Below are 20,520 nucleotides of genomic sequence, written 5' to 3'. Positions count from 1 at the left end.
GTATACGATATACCCTACACTGATCGGCTACATTAGTGACCATGGGCAGTGGCAGACCACTTTGTAATTATCCCAGTGATAAAAATTCAAAGGGGGGATATTCCATGGTGATTCTATCACCGCTGCTAAACTGTCTACTTAACAGTTTAGGTCATGGCTATAATTTGGCTCCTAGAAAACAACAAAGTATAAAGATTTCTCATCTTCTCTTTGTCAATGAATAGTTCATCAGATGACGAACTAAAAAAACTGCAAGTTGTCAAAACTTTTTCAGATGATACTAGAATGTTGTTTGGTCTTGATAAATGTACAAAAGCAAACTTTAAAGCAGGAAAACTGCAGCACCAAAAAACAGTTGGGCACAAGAATGTGACAGAAAAGAATTTCAACAAGAGGGAATGTATAAATATTTGGGAACTGATGAAGGATCAACAATAAAGCATGAACAAATGTGAATGAAACTTAGTAAGGAATACTTTAGAAGACTTAAAATAATCCTGAAAACAGTGTTGACATCTAAGAACAAAATTCAAGCTATAAACCAATTTGCTCTTCCTGTCTTAACATAGAGTGATTGAATGGCTTCAAATGTACTTCAGAGATTAGACAGGAAAACAAGAATGCTTCATGCTCAGCAAATGATTTATAAAAATCAGTGCACCCCAAGATTATATATTCCCTGCTCCGAAGGAGGGATGGGCCTCCTTGACACTGACATCTACTGACCTCAAAAACCAAACGTAGTGAAAGTTTTGAAATATGAGAATAAATCTAAGATAACTTCTCTGCTTAGTCTAGCAGAAGCATATTGGAGTCTAGCAGGAATGGAAATCAAACCAGGAGATAAAAATCAGGCAGCAACTGAATGTGCCAAAACACAAGGTGAAGGACTAGATGAGAAGGAAAGAATGTGGAAAATGTAGTTGCAAATAAAGAAAAAGTACAGTTTTGTACCTACCATAAATGTAGATGTTAGAGTGTATTCACTGTTGCAGTCATTACACTTGGGTTATCCTGCTGGCAGGCTACCCGCAGTCGGCCTGAATTCCAAAGTCCTGGTCCAGCGTAGGTTGCTGTCGCCTCTTCCCTGACGTCAGTGCGCCAGGGGATATAAAAGATGCAGCCAATGCCATTTTCTTCAGTTTTTCTTGCCCCAGATGTCAGATGCCCCCAAAAGGGTAGGCTAAAAATTCTGCTTATAAAAAAAAAGCATGCAGTAACAAACATTACCTTCATCTACAAGCAAATACACCACACAGGTTGTAGAGAATAGAGAAGTACAGATAAGTCCCAGCAATGAAAGGGGGATGGTGGGAGGGTAACCTGGACTGAAACAGTGAATACACTCGAACATCTACATTTATGGTAGGTACAAAACTGTACTATGTTCATCGTGTTTCACTGTTGCAGTCATTACACTTGGGTTGAATCCCAAAGCTGAGGTTGGGTGGCTGGGCCCAAATAGAATTAGGAGTGGCTATGAGGCCCTGCAGAACTGCAGTGGCAAAGCCTGCTCTGGATTTAGAGTAAAGAGGTAAGTGGTATGGTAGTGCTTTGTAAATGTGTGCACTGAAGTCCAAGTTGCAGCCTCCAAAATATCCTTGGTTGGTACTCCTCTGAGGAAGGCTGAAGTGGCTGCTGCTCTGGTTGAATGTGGCCTAATGCCCTTAGGCACTGATTTGCCATGTTGTGAACAGCAGAAACAAATGCAGTGGCCTATCCACTTTGAAATAGTCTGCCTTTAAATAGCTTTTCCTTGTGATCCTGCAGCATATGCCACAAAGTTGCCCTTAGTCTTTCTGAAAGCTTTAGTTTTGTCCAAATAGAAGCGTAACTGTCTGTGTATGTCCAAAGAATGCAGAAGTCTACTTCATCCAGGGCAACTGCTGATAAAGACTGACTTTTTCTTGAATGCAGAAGTCCCTCCCCTTTATTCTGTGGGTTTGGATAAAAGGTAAGCAAATGAATGGTTTGGTTAAGAGCCACACTGGACACTACCTTAGGCATAAATGTTGGGTTTGTCCTTAGAGAAACCTTGTCCGGGTGGCAAATAATAAAAGGTTCCACTGTCATTAATGCCTGTAACTCGGACTCTTCTTGCTGAAGTTATTGCTAGGAGCAGAGCTGTTTTCCTTAAGAATTTTATCTCAGCTGTATTGGCTGGCTCAAAAGGAGGCAATATGAGCTTTTCCAAGACATAAAAGAGGTCCCATATGCAGGTATTGGTGCTCTCCTTGGAGGTCTTATGTTTTTGGCCCCTCTGAGGTACTGCCTTAGCAGTGGATGTGAAAAAATAGGTGGATCCGTATTGTAATGAGCTGAAATTAGCAGAGGCATGGATCTTAATTGATGAGAAGGATAGGCCTTTGTGCAGCATCTCAGTTAGGTCAGTTAGGTATTGTAAAATCTGTGGAACATTTGGTAAAAGCTTGCCAATTCCTTGTGCCTGGTTCCAAGCAAGCACAGAATCTCTTAAAATTTTTCTGCATAAGATATTCGGGTGCTGGGCCTCCTGGCCTCCAAAACAGCAACCATAACTGCTTTAGAGAGAGGTGTGTTCTGGTTACATTATCCACAATGCAGCCAGATTTAAGGTTCTGAGTTGGCTGTGCAGGATCTGATTGTGTTGTTGGGCCAGTAAATGAGGAATTTGAGGTAATGTCCAGGCTGGTCCTTTAGACAAGCTCTTTAGGACTGGGTACCAGTGCTGGCGTGGCTAGTCCGGGGCAATCAGTATCATTTTTGGCTTCTCTTGTCTGACCTTTAGGAGTACCTTGGGGAGGAGAGGCAGTGGAGGAAAGGCATATACTGTAAGGGTTTTCCAGCTGAATGACAGAGCATCCACTTTCCATGCTTGTTTGTCATAAGTCCTTGTGTAGAATCTCTGTAGTTGGCAGTTGTGAGGGGAGGCAAATAGATCTATGTCTGGGCATCCCCATTTCTTTGTTATCATGCTGAAGATTTGTGGATCTAGCTTCCATTCGTGAGGGTCCATGAGGTTTCTGCTTAGTTCGTCTGCCAGAGTATTTGTCTTTCCTGGCAGGAATTGTGCTTGCAGAGGTACTTGATAAGTCAATACTGTTCCAGAAAATCATGGCTTGTCTGCAGAGGGGGTAAGAATGTGTGCCTCCCTGCTTGTTTATATACCACATGACTGTAGTATTGTCAGTCTTTATCAGCAGTTGCCCTGGATGAAGTAGATCCTTGAAGGCTGTCAGGGCATTCTGTACAGCTAGCATCTCTTTTTGATTGATATGAAGATGCATTTGGCTTGTGGGCCATGTGCCCTGAAATACATTTTCTTTCCATGTGGGCCCCCCAGGCATAATCTGATGTATCTGTTAGTGTCTGCCTGGCTGTGGGTAGAGTGAATGGCTGTCCCTTGTTGTAGTGACAGGCCTGTGCCCACCATCGAAACTCCTGTTGCAGGCAGGGAATGAGGGTAATTAATGTTTCCAGGCTGTGGCAATGTTAAGTCCAAACACTTTTTAGATACCACTGTAGCCTCCTCATATGCAATCTTGCATATGGAATTAGCAGAATGCAGGATGCCATGAAGCCCAAAGCCTGCAGAATTTTTCTTGCAGTTAACTGGGTTTGTGTTGCCATTTTTTTGAAGTAAGAAGTCAGTTGCCTTTGTTTGTCTGGCGTGAGATAAGCCATCTGGGCAGTTGTATTTAAACTTGCACCCAGGAATAGTATCTCTTGAGAGGGTACTAGTTTTGATTTCTTTTCATTTACTGTGTACACTAGGCAAGTTAATATTTTTACAAACACCAGATGTTTCAGTACGATGTCTTTGTTCTCTGCTTGAATAAGGCAGTCGTCCAAGTAGGGATATAACTGAATTCCTCTGTCTGCAAAATGCAATTACTGGTGCCAGGCATTTTGTGAAGACTCTGGGCGCAGTAGATAAGCCAAAGGGCAGTGCAGGGAATTGGTAGTGCATTGAGCCAGCTATGAATTTGAGGCATCTTCTGCAAGATTGTCTGATTGGGACATGCAGGTATGCCTCTGAGGTCCAAAGTTACAAGCCAAGCCTTCTTGCCCAGCATGGGCAGAAGCTGCTGCAGAGTCAACATTTTGAATTTTGGAACGTCCAGAAAAGTGTTTACAATGGACAGGTCCAGTATTGGTCTCCAGGCTTTGTCCTTTCTGGGTACTAAGAAAAGTCTTGAGTAAAATCCTTGTCCCTGCTCTTGCTGTGGTACTTGCTGAATGGCCCTCATGTCCATGAGAGATGAAACTTGCTTTTGTGCCTCTGCCCATTGATTGTGTGGCAGATCTGGCATACCTTTTGCCTTTGGAAGGGTGTGAAAGTGGAACCTGTAGCCCTGAGAGACTATATTCAAGACCCATTTGTCCTGGGTGATCATGTGCCAGTTTTGTGAAAAATGTGCTAGCCCCCTAAGGGTGCTACCAAAAGGTAAGTGCTTGGCATTGGCAGAGGAAAGTCATTGTGACAGTTTCCTACATGGCTTTGATTTGTCTTCTCTGCTTTTGGAGGTAGAAGCACCCCATTGTTTGGGCCTTATGAGCCATGGGGCTGGGATCTGCCTCCAAGGCGTCTGTATCTGCCTCTGTGGCCTGTCTGACACTGGAAAGGACCAATTCTTAGAAGGCCAGTTCCTGCTAAATCTGGGTGGCTGTACCTGTAAGAAATCCTTTACTGTCTGCATAGATTTCGCTTTATCCTCCATTTTCTTCAACACCTCTTCTGCCTTAACACCAAACAAAGTATCATGCTGTAATGGAGCATCCAATAATTTTGCTTTAACATGATCAGGCAGATTCTGTTCCTTTAACCAAGCATGTCTTCTAATGACAGAACCTGTAACAGCGGCCCTGCAAGAGGCCTCAAGTGAATCAAAACCACAATGCATTGTTCTGCTGCATGCAATAAATCCTGCATTTCCTTGTTTTCAGAACATTCAGAATTTGTCAACATTTTCTGTTTTAGCAGTGACATTAAGTATTGCTGATATTTAAGCATATGAAATTGACGATTTAAAGCCCTTACAGCCAGTGTAACACAAGTGTAAACTTTTTTCCCCCCATCTGTCCAGTGCCCTAGAATCCCTATCAGAGGGAACAGGGTTTTTTACTGTGGAAGCCTTGACCCCTTTGGGACCCTGAGATATAGTTTCTGGGTCAGCAGCAGGGTTTTTATATAGAAATGTATGAGAATCTGGAACCCTGTAGTATCTGTCTGGCTTAACAGGTGCCAGGGGTAAAGAGTTAAGAGACAGGCTGGACTCTGAAAATACATCTACAATGTCTAGAACAGGTGGAATAGAAAGTGGTCTGTGCTGAGGCAGTAAAATAAAGTCTCTGAGCCTTTTCTTAGAGTCTGAATAATCTTGGCTCTCCCAGTGAAAATGCTCCCTCATGATATGCAGGGTTTCCCCAAAAGAATAATCCACAGGAGGAGAGGCTGAAGGAATAGATTCTTCAGTATCAGAATCCTCATAGGGAGGTATAGAGTATCCCTGTTCTGAAGAGGAGTCAGAGGAAATGGAAACCTGATCAGAAGAATCATAATCTGTGTCTTGCCTAGGCCTCTTATCAGGAGGGGGATGGGAACCCCTGATCAAAGTAATTAGGCCTTCGGCTATTTTAAGCATCTGTTTCTTAGGCATGGAATTCTGTCCAGGAGAATGCTGCACTTGTTTCTTTGTCTTTAAAGCTGTTTTAGTTTTTGCCTTGGAAGCAGAGGTTGGCTTGACATATAACTGTGTAGGTCTGAAAACACCCACAGAAGCCGATGCCTGCTCAGCGGCTCCGGACCCATCTGAGGGAATAGTTTCCAAGTGTCCAATACCTTGAGCATCCACAGGCCTAGCTGTCTCCATGTGGGAGTCGATAGCGGGCGTCAGGGGCTGTGAAAGCGCCTCATTGAGAACCGGCGACTGGCCTAGCCGAGGCTTCATCGGTTTTGGACTTCAGATGCCTGCCCTTTTCCTTGCGCTTTTTATAAACTCCGGTCGTCGGCTGTTCCGACGGCATTATATAATTAAACCTTCGGTCAAAGTAAGGAAAAGCAAAATCGGACTGACGCTTAATAGTGCGTTGGTTAAATCTAGCACAAAACTGACAGCTAGCAACATCGTGGTCAGGGCCTAGGCAAGGAATACAGTAAGAATGAAAATCCTTATGAGATCTTTGCTTCCCACAAGAAATACAATTGTTAACTTTTTCTGACATTGGTCTGTAGCAAGAAAAAAGTTTTCCCAACGGGGTACTTAGCTTTATTGAAGACTTTGGATCTGAAATTCGATTTCGAAAATCTCAGGAATCGGCTGACCAGCACTTGCAAACTGCTTTTGCTTCGGGCACCATGTGGCAAGAAAGACAAGAAAATGGCGTCGGCTGCATCTTTTATACCCCTGGCGCAGTGACATCAGGGAAGAGGCGACAGCAACCGACGCTGGACCAGGACTTTGGAATTCAGGCCGACCGCGGGTAGCCTGCCAGCAGGATAACCCAAGTGTAATGACTGCAACAGTGAAACACGATGAACATCTTCTGGAAGAACCTCATGTTGATCAGGAATGAATGCAGGAATGGTTAAGGAGATGTGAATTCAAACCAAAAGATGAAAGGTTAATGTTGGCAGCCTAAGATAGTGGGCTACATACATGTTGGTTTACAAAGTCCACTGAACATGTGGGAGAAACAGACAAATGTAGGTTGTGTAAAACAGAATTGGAAACAGCTGCACACCTCATTGCTAGCTGTGACATACAAACGGCAGGAGGACTGTATACTGAAAGGCATAATAATGTGGCAAGACTGTTGCACTGGGGATTGTGCAAACATTCTCGTATTGAAGTAGCTGAAAAACCCTGGAAACATGAGCCATAAAGCATCATAGAAAATTAAGTCTACATCACATGGAATCACTCATTACCAACAGCTCAAAAGACAGATGCTAGTAAACTGGATATAGTGGTCCATGAAAAGAAGACAAAAGTAGCACTGATCATTGAACTTGCCACACCCAGTGACTATAGTGTCTTGCGTACAGAGAGACGCAAAGTCATAAAATATCAGGATCTGCAGGCAGAAACGAGAGCAATGTCGATGAAAAATACCCAGACAGTTCCAATAGTTGAAGGAGCAACGAGTCTTACAAAAAAAAGAATCTACAATCGTATTTAGATATGGTACCAGTACATGTAACCCTGTACGAACTGCAGGAGTCATTACTGGGCACACTGCCAGTTCTGTGAAGAGCACTTCTGCCTGACATCATAGACTGAAACAATACTAATTTCATGAACTTTAATTGTACTTCGACTTAGGAATGGGGTCCATTCCCATCATAGTGTTAGAAACCCAAAAGACTTGGGGAAATTAAAAAAAAGCAAAGAACTTCTGTTATTCTATTAAAACACAAATGGATAAGAAACTACAATGCATCTTAGGTTTAGCACACTTGACCATTATGGATACGGTAACATGTAAATGACCCCCCCCCCCAACTCTGGGTAAGTAAGTTAGATGTCCTTTAGTTGAAACTGACTCATGGCGACTGTAGGGGTAGGCCACCATTGGGTTCTTATGGCATATTACATAAGTAGACAGCCAAGCCTTCCTTCCACACAAATAATGCTGCTGCCCAGTTGTGCCTCAACCAGGTTTCAAACTCAGGTTTACAAGATGGTAATCCTGCGGCTTAACCTCATGTTACTGGTTCAGGAATAGTTATTAGTATTTGAATTACAAGGGCTAAAACAGTCATGAGAATACAGGGTAGACTTTCTAAAGATAACCATGAATCAATAATCAAGCAGCTACCTATGAACTAATGATGGAGAACGGGGGTGGGTGAGTAGAGTTCCAGCAGGAAAAAAAAGGCATACATAAAAACACAATTACTCATCTTTCCTTTACACTTCGGGCTTCTCTTACTCTTGCCAATTTTCACTTCAGGCTAGACCTGCTGTACTGAGTTCCTGAAACAGCAATGGGAAATAGGTTCATGTCTCGAACACAAAGAAAATTCTTCTCATTCTCATAGTACCCCAAGTGACTCTTAAGAATGCCATTCCACCATGGAAATGCCAACCTGCAAACTGAGATGGCTTGGTTGGCCATTAGATTTTTTTTATGGCATTTCTTCACATCTTTCATGACTGCAGATCTGTAGTGATGTTAATACAGTGCAAGTAATTTCTCATCCCATTATCAGCTGTCTCTCTGTACTTTTACTTCTGGACTCCACTACCAAGTTTGACCCTCCAAAAATATACAAATGCTGTTACCTTAATTTGAAACCCTTGCAGGCTGGTCAACCTTTGGTTTCATTTCTGAAACCAGGAAACTTCCTGTGCCATTGGGTCAACATAATATATGATTACTTTTATATGTCCTTTAGCTTTCAAGCTACTTTGCCTTAATTTTATGAACTTTGTGGTAAAATGTTAATTAAAAATTTAATTAAACTCATTCACTTAACTGAAATACAGACGGGTTTAAACAAGTTTATCAGTATACAACATTTCATCTGGAAAGGGCAGCACAAGCCAAGTTTACTTTTTCCTGACAGACGTTTTTCCCCTTACAATATTCACTAGTACATAGCACCCTCAGCAGAAAGAGGGCTGCTTATGAACAACACTGGTCTCGTTCTATCAACGCAAGTTTACTTTTTGCCAAAACTCAAAATAGTGGGATGATGCAACTCAAAAAGTGCAACTTCCCAAGGCTGCAGATACAGAAAAACATCTCTGTAAAGGGGGTGTGAACACCTACACCCCACTGTACTGTAAAAATGGCTAACCCCCCTCCTGCTGTTCCACGATCTTGGACAACAATCTACTGCCATGTGCTTGTACGTAATAGTGTACATGCATATATATATATATATATATAGGCAGATGTGTGCATCTCTCAGTGTAGATATATATATATATATATATATATATATATATATAATATATATATATATGTGTGTGTGTGTGTATATATATACACACACACCTACATATATATATATATATATATATATATATATATATATATATATGTGTGTGTGTGTGTGTATATATATATATATATATACACACACACATATATATATATATATATATATATATACACACACACACACACACACACACACACACACACACACACACACACACACACAAACACTTGCTCGAAGATGGTACTAAGTAGGAGAAATGGGAGAAAATGAAACCAAGTACAGTTGTGTAAACTTACCATAAATGTAGATGTTCGAGTGTGTTCAGTTGCAGTCATCACATTTGGGTTATCCCTGCCAGGGTAGCCCTCGGCCAGCCCGAATACTGTGAATGCTGTCACTTGAGGGCTGATGTCAGGTCGTCAGTAGTATAAAGTAAGGCAGCCGATGCCAGTACATCTGGTTTTTTTGCCCTAACTTGTCAGGAGCCCCCAAAGTAGGAGGCCAGGATCTGGTGGAAGAACCCCACCAGTGGAAAACAAATACCAATATATATCCCTTGTAAAAGAAAGAACAACAAGGAAGAATGGTAACAAAAGGAGAGAAGGGAAACCAGGACTGCAACAGTGAATACACTCTCTAACATCTACAGTTATGGTAAGTGTACACAACTGTACTATGTTGTTTGTGTTTCACTGTTGCAGTCATCACATTTAGGTAGATTCCCAAAGCTGATGAAATGGGTGGAGGCAGTCAAGGAAGCTGGGGCTGCCTAGGATGCCCTGCAAGACTGCAGAGGCAAACCCTGCCCTGGATTTGGAGAAGAGAGGCAGGTGGTAACGCCTGGTAAAAGTGTGAAAAGATTTTATTTTATTGCATTTGTTTACCGGGAAAGTCCACTGGGCCTAAAAGAGCCCATTTTCAGTGGAGGCCCAGGGAGAAAAGCTCCGATGAGAACACAGATACAGAAAAAATATAAACATTAATTGGTACAGAAGTAGAAACAGCGTTACAGATAGTAAATACAGTAACATATACAGAATATATACATAAAAGCAGGAATCTAGTTTGATTACAGTAATATATACAGAAAATATACATTAAAGCAGAATTCAATGAATTCAGAGTGGTACAAACAGAGCTATATTAATCAGTATTATTGCACCAGTATCAACAAGTGAAGATAAAAATAAATATGGAGAAAGTATGTCACTTGTAACAAAAGACATTGGAGTTTAGTAATCATATAAGGAGAGTGAAGAGGTTAGGTTACAGAGCAGGAACATAGCCAGGAAGAGTTGAGATGATTTTTCAGTATTTGTTTGAAGGTGGTGGTGCTGTCTGTTTCTTACAGAAGGTGGAAGTGAGTTCCACAGTTTGGAGACGGTGAAGGAATACAGGAGTTGACCAGCAGGTAAGGTGGGCTTATCTACTTTTAGAAGTAGATGACTTTCAGATCTTAGATGCCTGCTGGGATGGCATTTGGCAAGAAGAGTTGAGAGAGCAGGACAGTCTGTGGGTCTGTAGATTATTTTGTGCACAGTAGTTAGTTGAGTGAATGAGAAATGGTGGGGGAGTTCCAGCCACCCCAATTGTTTCAGTGACTTACAGTGATGGGATGAGAAATTGGCCTTGGTGGCAAATTTTGATATTCTGTTGTAACACATAGCAAGTTTGGAATTTGTAGAATTTTGGATATTAGTGAGGAGAATGGCACCATAAAGGAGAGAGGGTAATAAAAAGGTAGTTGCAAGGGTCTGTCTAGTAGAGAGGCTAAGAAAATGTCGGTGCTGTAGAGCACACCAAGCTTTTGGCGTGTTTTTTTTATGTTACTGTTTATGTATATGTCAACGTTAAGGTTATCTATAATAATGCCTAGTAATTTAGTGTGTGGGACAACTTCTATAGTGGTATTGTCTTGGGCTTGTACAGTGAAGATTTTTTTTTTATCAAATGGAGTGGTTTTCCTGGGAGTAAAAATTACTAGTTTAGTTTTTTTTTGGATTTAGGGCAAGATGATTGTTAAGCATCCAAGATTCAGTAGCGGTGAGGGCATGCTGGGTAATGTGCTGGAATTTGCAGAGCATATTATTGTAGAGTCATCAGCATACTGGATTACTGAGCATTGTGGAAGAGTGGTGTGAAAGTTGCTAATAAAGATGCTAAGAGAGGACCAAGTATGGAGCCTTGGGGTACCCCTGTGGAAGTATTGAGGAAGGGAGAGTAAGATGGTTGCCATTTGGTGGATTGCTGCCTATTGGAGAGATAGCTGTTGAACCATTGTAGGGTAGGGGGAGAAATGTGGAGGGTGGATAGTTTAGAGAAGTAGAGTGTGTGGGAAATGGTATCAAAAGTTTTGGAGAGGTCAAGGAAAAGTGAAGCAATTTTACCAGAATCCCGTGCCCGGTTAACTGTATCAAGGAAGGATAGGAGGGTGGTAGTGGTGCTGTGTCCTGGTCTGAAACCCTGCTGAGTGGGTGATAAAATTTGATTTTCATGCAGGTGGTTGAGGAGTTGGGCATGGATGCATTTTTCCAGTATTTTAGAGGGGGGTGAGAGAATTGCTATGGGTCGAAAGTTTGTGGTATCTGTGTTGGTGCCACCTTTGTGTAAGGGGAGAATGAATGCTTTTTTCCAGACGTCTGGCACAAGGGATTCTTTAATTGATATGTTAATAAGTATGCTGATGGGATAAAGCTATAGAGTTTGCTGCTAGCTGCAGGAAGTGTGGGGGTAGATTGTCAGGGGCCAGAGTACAGGGTTTTAGCTTAAGTAAAAGTTTTTTTATTGCGCTGGTGGGTATGGGGGAAAATTTTATGTTTGGGTTAAGGGTAGACTTGTTTTCTGAGATGATTTGGTCATCAGCTGTCTTGGTGGTGATGCTGATAACTGTAGGAAAGGTGGTGGTTAGGTTAGCTATGGTGTCAGTGAAGTAGGATTTGAAGATGGTTGCAAGTTCAATTGGGGGTTTTTGTGGGTCAGGGGGTGGATTGCTTTGACAGCCTGGATGTAACAGTTGGCTGATGGAGGACCAGAATTTTTGGGGATTATTTTTATGTTGGCTTTGTAGGTGGAAGTAATGGTCTTTTTTTATCAGTGGTTATTAGACGTTTTGCCTGGTTATGGAGTTGCTTGCAATGTAGTAGAGTTGTGGAGTCTGTTTTTCTGCCATGATTTCCAGATTTTATCCCTTGTGGACATTATTTCTTTGGTGGACTTTGAGAGCCAGCATGTGTGTCTGTTTTATTTGTTTTTGCCGGGTGGGTGTTTGCCTATTTAGGATGTCTAGAAATGTTGAGTTAAAAAATTCAATAGCCTCATTAAGTGGTAGGGATTTGAGGGGTTTCCAGTTTACTTTAGCTAAGGTTTCATTGGTAGATTTGTATTGGTGTTGGCCTGAGGTTGGAGTAATTTTGCATATGATATATGCTGGGTGGTGGTCACTAATGGTATTAGGTAGTATGCCTGCATTGATGACATTGAAAGGGTAGGACACTAATAGCCCCAGTTGTTATTCTGTGAGGTCTGGTGATGTCTTCAATTAGTTGGGAGAAGTTGTAAAGATTTATGTTTTTTTGAGGGGTTGTTGTGGCCTATATCTAGCCAATCGATATTTACATCACCTAGAATGATGGTTTTCATTATCTATATTTTGGGAAGTCCAGGCATGTATGTTTTCTAATATTAGTATGTTGTTTCCTGGAGGAATATAAAGAGCAATTATGCAAATTTTTTATGGTTAAGTTTTAATATAAATATTAGCACTTCGGCTGGGGAGAAGTTGGGTGTTGGTTTTGAGTAGGGAATTAATGTGTAAATGCTGGGGAAAAGTTCTGCTACTCCTCCTCCTCTCATGTTGGGTCGATCGACTCTCAGGCATGAGTAGCTTAGGGGGAGAAATTCAGTATCTTTTATATATGATTTCAACCAGGTTTCGGTAGCTGCTATAATATCTGGGTTGTACTTAGAAATCCACGCATGGAGTTCAGGTATCTTGTTTCTAAGGCTTTGGAGATTTATGGTTGATAGCATAAGAGATCTGCAAGGTTTGCTGGAGCTGTGGGGGTGGACCTGGGTTGGGTTGCACATCGCCATACTGGGAAATAGTGCTTTGGCAAATTGTGTAGGTTATACTTCTCATTTTTTCCTAAAAATGGTGTAGTTGCTGCTGGTGGTATGATAAAGGGAGTGTCTTTGGAGAGGCAGAATTTTCACTTTGCATAGTACAGAGGTATTAGCTGTGAATAAGCTAGGGTGGATGTCTGAGTAACTTGATAAATGTGGGTTATATGTGCTGGTTGTACAGGTAGGTGAAGGAGGTATTTGGGTGTCTAGAAAGTTGCAATTATTGTTAGGAGAGAGTGTGTAAGTGAGAGAAGCAAGATCAAAGTAACAGTTGTGATGGACATGATGGTGGTTGAGTGCAGTGTAATAACAGAATATGAGCAGGATACAAGTAGTTTAGAGGATGGAGTACTATATGGGCTTATTTAAAAATGGGTAGAGAGGTAGACTACAATAATGAGGAGGTATGGTATGATAAGGGAATAATTGGGGGTTATGGGATAGGTGGAAGAGAAGTATAGGAGGGGTCAGGCTAGGTATAAGGTTGATGTTATGGGGGGAGGGTGGGGGGGGAGCGGAGTGAGCTTAGCAAACTGAGCGGGTTCAGCCCCACAAGGAGAAGACCTGAAAAAATTATCAGTTTAAAAATGAGTACTGAGCATAAACTATCAGTATCTAACAAAAGCGTAATTGAAGTAGCTCTGGAATACTGATGACAGCCTCCAGGATGTCCCTGGGGGGGGGACTCCTCTGAGGAAAGCTGCAGAGTTGGAGGCTGCTCTGGTGGAGTGTGTCCTGACCCTCCAGGGGGAGGCTTACCATGCTGTTTGTAGCAGAAATGGATGCAGTGTGCTGTCCATTTGGAAATCGCTTGTTTGGAGATGGCTTTGCCTTCTGCCCCTGTAGCAAAGCTAACCAGCAATTGATCAGACTTTCTGAAGAATTTAGTCCTGTCCAGATAGTATCTGAGCTGTCTGTGCACATCTAGACAATGAAGAATCCTTCCCCCCTTGGTCTGGGGATTAGGAAAGAAGGTAGGCAAATGAATGGATTGGTTGAGAGCCACACTTGACACTACCTTGGGCATGAAGGATGGGTTAGTTTTGAGGGATATCCGGTCTGTATGGAAGATGATGAAGGTTTCCACAGCCATGAGTGCTTGCAGCTCAGAGACTCTTCTGGCTGAAGTGATGGCCAGAAGGAATGCGGTCTTCCAGGAGAGAAATTTAGCTTTGCAGAAGAAGCTGGTTCAAAAGAAGGCAGGGTGAGCTTTTCCAAGGCAAACTTAAGGTCTCAAGCTGGTGCCCTTCTGGGGGGCCTCAAGTTGCTAGCCCCTCGGAGGAACTGTTTGATTAAAGGGTGTGAGAAAAGCACCTGCTCAGTGGGAAAATAAGCAGAAATAGAGCATGAATTTTTATAGAGGAGAAAGAGAGACCACTGTGTAGTAGGGTCCGCTAAGTAATCCAGGATGAGAGGGATGGAGGACTGTGCCGTATTGGCCCCCTTAGCCTGGATCCAGGTGCAGAACCTTTTCCATTTATCTGCATAAGACTTTCTGGTGCTAGGGTGTCTGGCCTCACGGATAACATCCAGAACCTGTTTACTGAGGATGTCAGATTGGTTCGGGGTTAGGGAATAAGCCAAGCTGCCAAACTGAGTGTCTGCAGTTGGGAATGCATGAATTCCCCTTCCCTCCTAACCCAGAGGGAAGGAGAATTCATGCATTCCCCTTCCCTCCTAACCCAGAGGAAAGGGGATTGCATGAATTCCCCTTCCCTTGGAACCTGAAGATGTCATGGAAGTAGCAGGGACAGGCTGCGCATCAAATGGTACCACCGGTGTTGGTGTTGTCGGGGCCAGTCTGGAGCTGTAAGAATGGTCCTTGGTTTTTGCTCCCTTATATTGAGCAGTACCCTGGGGATGAGAGGTAGGAGAGGAAAGGCATAGACCAAGAGGTTGACCCAGGGGAAGGACAGGGCATCCACTTTCCAAGCCATGCAGTGATGCTCCCTGGTGTAGAATTTGCTGAGCTGATGGTTGGTGTAGGAGGCAGAGAGGTCGACCTTCGGGGTTCCCCATTTCTGAGTTATTAGGGTGAAGGTACTTCTGTTGAGCTGCCACTTGTGTGGGTCCAGAAGATTTCTGCTTAATTGGTCTGCCAGGGAGTCGAGACAGCCTGGTAGGTATTGTGCTAACAGGTGTAGCTGCATGGAAGAGGCTGTGAGCCAAAGGGTCATGGCCAGCCTGCATAGAGGGTAGGAGTGAGTCCCTCCCTGCTTGATGTACCACATCACAGTGGTGTCTGTTTTGATCAGGAAAACCCCTGGAGAGAGAATGGGTTTGAAAGCTATTAAGGCGTGCTGCACAGCCATCTTCTCTTTTTGATTGATGTGCAAGGGGATTTGCTGTGGGCTCCAGTGGCCCTGTATGCACCCCAAGTGTAGTCTGATGCGTCTGTGGTGAGGGTCTGGGAGGCGGGGTGTGGGGAGAAGGACAGTCCATTTTTGTAGGAGCATGCTGCTGCCCAAAGTAATTCCTTTCTGAGGCAAGGAATTATAGGTAGAAGAGTTTCCAGGTCTTGAGTGTGTTGACACCAAAGGCTCTTTAGGTACCTTTGAAGTTTCCTCATATGAAGTCTGGCATATGGAATGAGCAGTATGCAAGACGTCATGAACCCCAGAGCTTGCAGGATTTTCCTTGCAGAAAGCTGGGGCCTGGTGGCCAGTTGAGAGAATTAGGCTGTCAGGAAAATTTGTTTCTCTAGTGTAAGGTATGCCCATCTGGGATGCGGTGTCCAGACTTGGTCCCAGGAAGATTATCCTTTGGGTAGGCACCTCCTTCGATTTCTTTTCGTTGACTGTGTACCCTAGGGAGGTTAGTAGGGTCTTTACAAAGGCCAGATGCTTGAGCAGCTTTTCCTGGCTGTTTGCCTGAATAAGGCAGTTGTCTAAGCAGGGATAAATTTGAATATTTCTTTGTCTGCAAAAGGCAATGGCAGCAGCCAGGCATTTTGTAAAAAATCTGGGAGCAGTAGATAAGCCAAAGGGAAGCGCAGAGAACTGAAAGTTTTGAGATCCTGCCCTGAAACGAAAATATTTCCTGCATGATTCCCAGATAGGAATATGGAGCTGCCAAACTGAGTGTCTGCCTCTTTTAGATCGGGTTCCTATTACAAGACCAAAGACGCATTCTTTCAAATGTGTCTTGGTTGAACTTAAAAGACGTAAAAAGGCAAAATATCGAAGAGGCTTTTAAGCAAAATCTTTCCCTGGGAAAGAATTTGCTTGGCCACTTCGTTACTTTGCAGTTTTGTTGTGCGATCTCGGAGTTGGTATATTTAAGTAGGGGGTGTTGGGGGCGAAATCCCACACTTACTGTAATGTTTAAAGTGTTTTCTTTTTTTTTTTTTTTTTTGTTGGAACAGTGATTCTTTTCCCCTTCTGACAGTTCAACATTGTAAGCTTTCGCTTACATAATGTTGATTAATCACCGTTCACTTTTTTAAGCATTCAGTGATGTAATGTACACCCTTTAGATCTAGCGTGGCTAGCCAAGCGTCCTCGGAGAGCATGGGTAGCAGCTGCTGGAGGGTGAGCATTCTGAATTTTGGGATCACCAGAAAGGTGTTTAGGATGGATAGATCGAGGATGGGGTGTCAGGTGCCCTATTTTCTGGGCACCAGAAAAATTCTGGAGTAGAAGCCTTGGTCTATCTGTTCTGCAGGAATGTGCTCTACTGCCTTTAAAGAGAGCCGGGAATGGATTTGCTTTTGAGCCTCTGACCACTGATTTGGTGGTAGATCTCGGAACCCTTTTAGGGTTGGGAAGGGCGTGGAAGGAGAATTTCTATCCCCGAGACACAATGTTCAGAACCCATTGGTCCTTGGTAATGGTGGCCCAGGTGTTTGAGTGAAAGGAGAGTTTTCCTCCTAGGGGTAAAGTGAAGGTGGGCAGAGGGGAGGTCGGGAGGAGGTGAGTCATTGAGAGTTCTTACCATAAGGGGGTGGCTTAGAACTCCCTGGTTTAAAAGTGGCGGTAGTCCACTGCTTAGATCTCTGCATTCCCTGGGGCTGCTGTCTGGGGAGGTCTGTTTCCATGGGGCTTAGGCTGGGCCTGTTTACTCGGAGCAGGAAAGGACCAGTGCTTGGAGAAAAAATGCCTGCTGAACCTAGAGGGTTGGAGTTGTAAGAAATCTAACCGTTTATATATATTCTGCTTTTTCTTCCATCTTTTTTTAAGACCTCTTCTGCCTTAGTTCCATATAAGTTATTTGTGCAAGGAGGCATCCAACAATTTAGATTTGACACAGTCTGGCAGGGGTTGTTCCTTAAGCCATGCGTGTCTTCTAATGACAGATCCAGTGACTGCTGCCCTGCAAAAAGCTTCTAGGGCATCAAAACCACAGTGCAAAGTGTGTTTAGTTACTTGACTTGCAGAATGCATTAAGTCTTGTAAATGTTTAGCTTCTGCCCAAGCAGGAAAGGAAGACATTTTTTGTTTAAGGAATTCCAAGGTATGTTACCGATATTTAAGCATATGGAACTGACAGTTTAGTGCCCTGATAGCAAGAGTAGCTGAGGTGTATACCTTTTTACCCCATCTGTCCAGTGCTCGGGAATCCCTGTCTGAGGGGGTGGGATTCTTAGCAGAGGTTGCTTTAATCCCTTTTGGCCCTTGAGAAATGACCTTAGGGTCAGCTGTTGGGATTTTTAAAAAGATATTTGTGCGAGTCAGGGACTCTGTAGTACCAGTCTGGTTTTCTGGGAGCAGGAGATAGGGCATCAGGAGTAGAGCTGGATTCAAGGAAAACATCATCCACCACATCCAGGATTGGGGGGATGGCCAAGGGTCCGGTGCTGTGGAAGATCAATGAATTCCCTGAGTATCTTTTTAGACTGAGGGTAGTCCTGACTCCCATTGGAAATGCTCCCTTAAAGTATGCAGAGTTTCCCCAAAGGAAAAATCCTCTGGGGGAGAGGCTGAAGGAATGGATTCCTGTGCATCAGACTCCCCATAAGTGGAGAGGGGTTGCATGTCTTCATTGTCAGATGCATCAGATTCATCTGACTCTTGTTCAGACAAAACTACTGTTGGCAGATCTCTTTTCCTTTTAGAAGGGATAGCTTGGCTATTGCTTGGCTTCCCCTGATCAGCATAAGGTCTTCCGCCATTTTAAGCATTTGAGACTGAGGCAAGGTAGCAGGTGCCTGAGAGTGAGTAGTCTGTTTCTTGGGTGTGGTTCAAACCCTGGGCCTAAAGAACTGTTTTTGAAAGAACGGTAGTCACAAAAGAAGACTTCTGTGTCGAGATTCAGTGGTGTGAAGGACTTCCTCGGAAGTTGATGCCTGCTCAGCAGCTCCTGACCCATCCAAGATAGAGACGACCACAGGATCCTTGGACGAGGAAGAGTTTTGTGGCATACCAGACTCCGAAAGGGTCTCAGTAGTGGCCTAAGAATCAAGTGAAGCAGGCGTCAGGAGCTGCAAAAGCTCCTCACTGAATACCGGACCGATGACTAGCTTAACGGAAGCGTTGTCAGTAGGTCTGGACCTATGTGGTCTGTCTCTGTCTATCTTTACGTTTTTTTCGGAAGATCTGCTGTCAGATGGCTTAACGAAGCCATATCGGAATTATAGGAATGTAAACGAAAATATCTGGCTAAAATAAGGGCCCGATGGATAGTTCTGGTGTTGAACAAAGCACAAAAGTGACAACGGGGCCATCAGGGTATGGGCCTAGACAAGAGACACAGTAAGTGTGAAATCTCGGTGGTATTTGCTTTTCACAGACAAGACAAGACAATTAACTTTTTCTGACATTGGTTAGTGCAAGAAAAAAGGATCTCCAATGGGGTACTTAGCTTTAGAAGACTTCAACTTCATTCGGAAACGAAAACTCAGGTAGCGGTCGACTGGCACTCATGCGAACTGCTTCGGGCTCCACGGTAAGAAAGCCTGATGTCATGGCATCGGATGCCTTACTTTATACTACTGAAGAAACTACAGTTGTGTACACTTACCATAAATGTAGATGTTAGAGTGTATTCACTGTTGCAGTCATCATATTTGGGTTATCTGCCTGCAGGTAGCCCTCAGTTGGCCTGAATATCAGAGTCTTGGGATTTCTGCGTCAGATGCCGTCGCTTCTTCCATGACGTCAGGTCGTCAGGGGTACAAAACATGCAGCTGACAAAATTACATCCGTTTTTCTTGGCCTGAATAAATCCTCAGAAGCTGGTGCCTGCACAGCAGCTCTAAACCCATCTGAGGTTGAGACATCCGCAGGTTCCATAGTCGAAGAAGCATCTCGCGGCATACTGGACTCTGAATGGGCTTCTCAGTAGGAGGCCTGAGAATCTGTAGAAGCGGGTATCGGGGGCTGCGAAAGCGCCTCACTGAGTACCGGTGGACTGGCGACTAGCTTAACGGTAGCGTTGTCGGCAGTTTTGGACCTATGTGGTCGGTCTCTCTTTATCCTTAAGTTTTTTCAGATCGATAGTCTGATGGCTTATCGGAGCCATTTCAGAATACGGAGATAGAGAGCAAAAGAATTTAGCAACAAAAATAGCCCGACAACGAATAGTTCAAACGTTGAACAAGGCACAAGACCAACAGCGAGGGATGCCGGGGTCTGGGCCTAAACAGGTAATATAGTAAGAATGAAAATCTGTGAGGTATTTGCTTTCCACAGGCAAGACAATTAATTTTTTCTGACATCGGTTAGAGCAAGAAAAAAGGATCCCAAATAGGGTATTTATCTTTTAGAAGACTTCAGGTCTGAAACTCGAAAAACAAAAATTTCAGGAGGCAGCCAACTGGCACTTGCGAATTGCTTCTGTTTCGGGCACCGCACAGCAAGACAGACTGATGTAATGGTGTTGCCTGCATGTTTTATACTCCTGACGACCTAACGTCATGGAAGAAGCGACAGCATCCGGCGCAGAAATCCCAAGACTCTGGTATTCAGGTCGACTGAGAGTTACCTGCAGGCAGATAACCCAAATGTGATGATTGCAACAGTGAAACATGAAGAACATCCGATGTCACTCAAGCGACAGCAACCATTGCAGAAACACCAAGTCCCTGGTATTTGGGCAGGCCAAGGGCTACCTCGCAGGAATAACCCAAATGTGATGACTGCAACAGTGAAACTAAGAACATCGTAACAATTCACCTTTTTGCTCTTCAAGTTCCACTCTGATTAAACCAATCCAGTGATCTTCCAGTCATGATGTTGTAACCAACATCACTTTACAGGATGCCAACAAATGGTAGGAATACCCAAATAGAGGTTCTGATTTTGCTGTGTAAGAGCTGAAATGACATTGTGGGCAATAACAGAAATATGGCTGCCTGCCAAAAACAGATGCTCATGTCCACCAACTATGAATACTCGTTCTGTTGCAAAACTATACTGTTTCCAGAGGCCCTAATGCACATTTCTCCATCTCATCTCTGCCTAATTTCCCTGGCAGTCAATATCTGTATTTTTCTAATATCTTGCTACTTTTAAGAATGCAATACTAAT

General features: G+C 43.4%; 1 protein-coding gene across 1 annotated transcript in view; it reads right to left on the bottom strand.

The window, feature by feature from the left end:
• The window catches only part of XPO6 (exportin 6), a gene marked incomplete in the record, with an annotated part of 1,798,279 nt that overhangs the window by 778,645 nt on the left and 999,114 nt on the right, over positions 1–20,520 (bottom strand).

This window comes from Protopterus annectens, chromosome 12.part0 (assembly GCF_019279795.1).
Source record: "Protopterus annectens isolate FY-2018-M chromosome 12.part0, PAN1.0, whole genome shotgun sequence".
Classification (NCBI taxonomy): Eukaryota; Metazoa; Chordata; order Ceratodontiformes; family Protopteridae; genus Protopterus; species Protopterus annectens.
The sequence above is the reverse complement of the archived record's forward strand: the minus strand, read 5'-3'. Positions and strand labels throughout refer to the sequence as shown.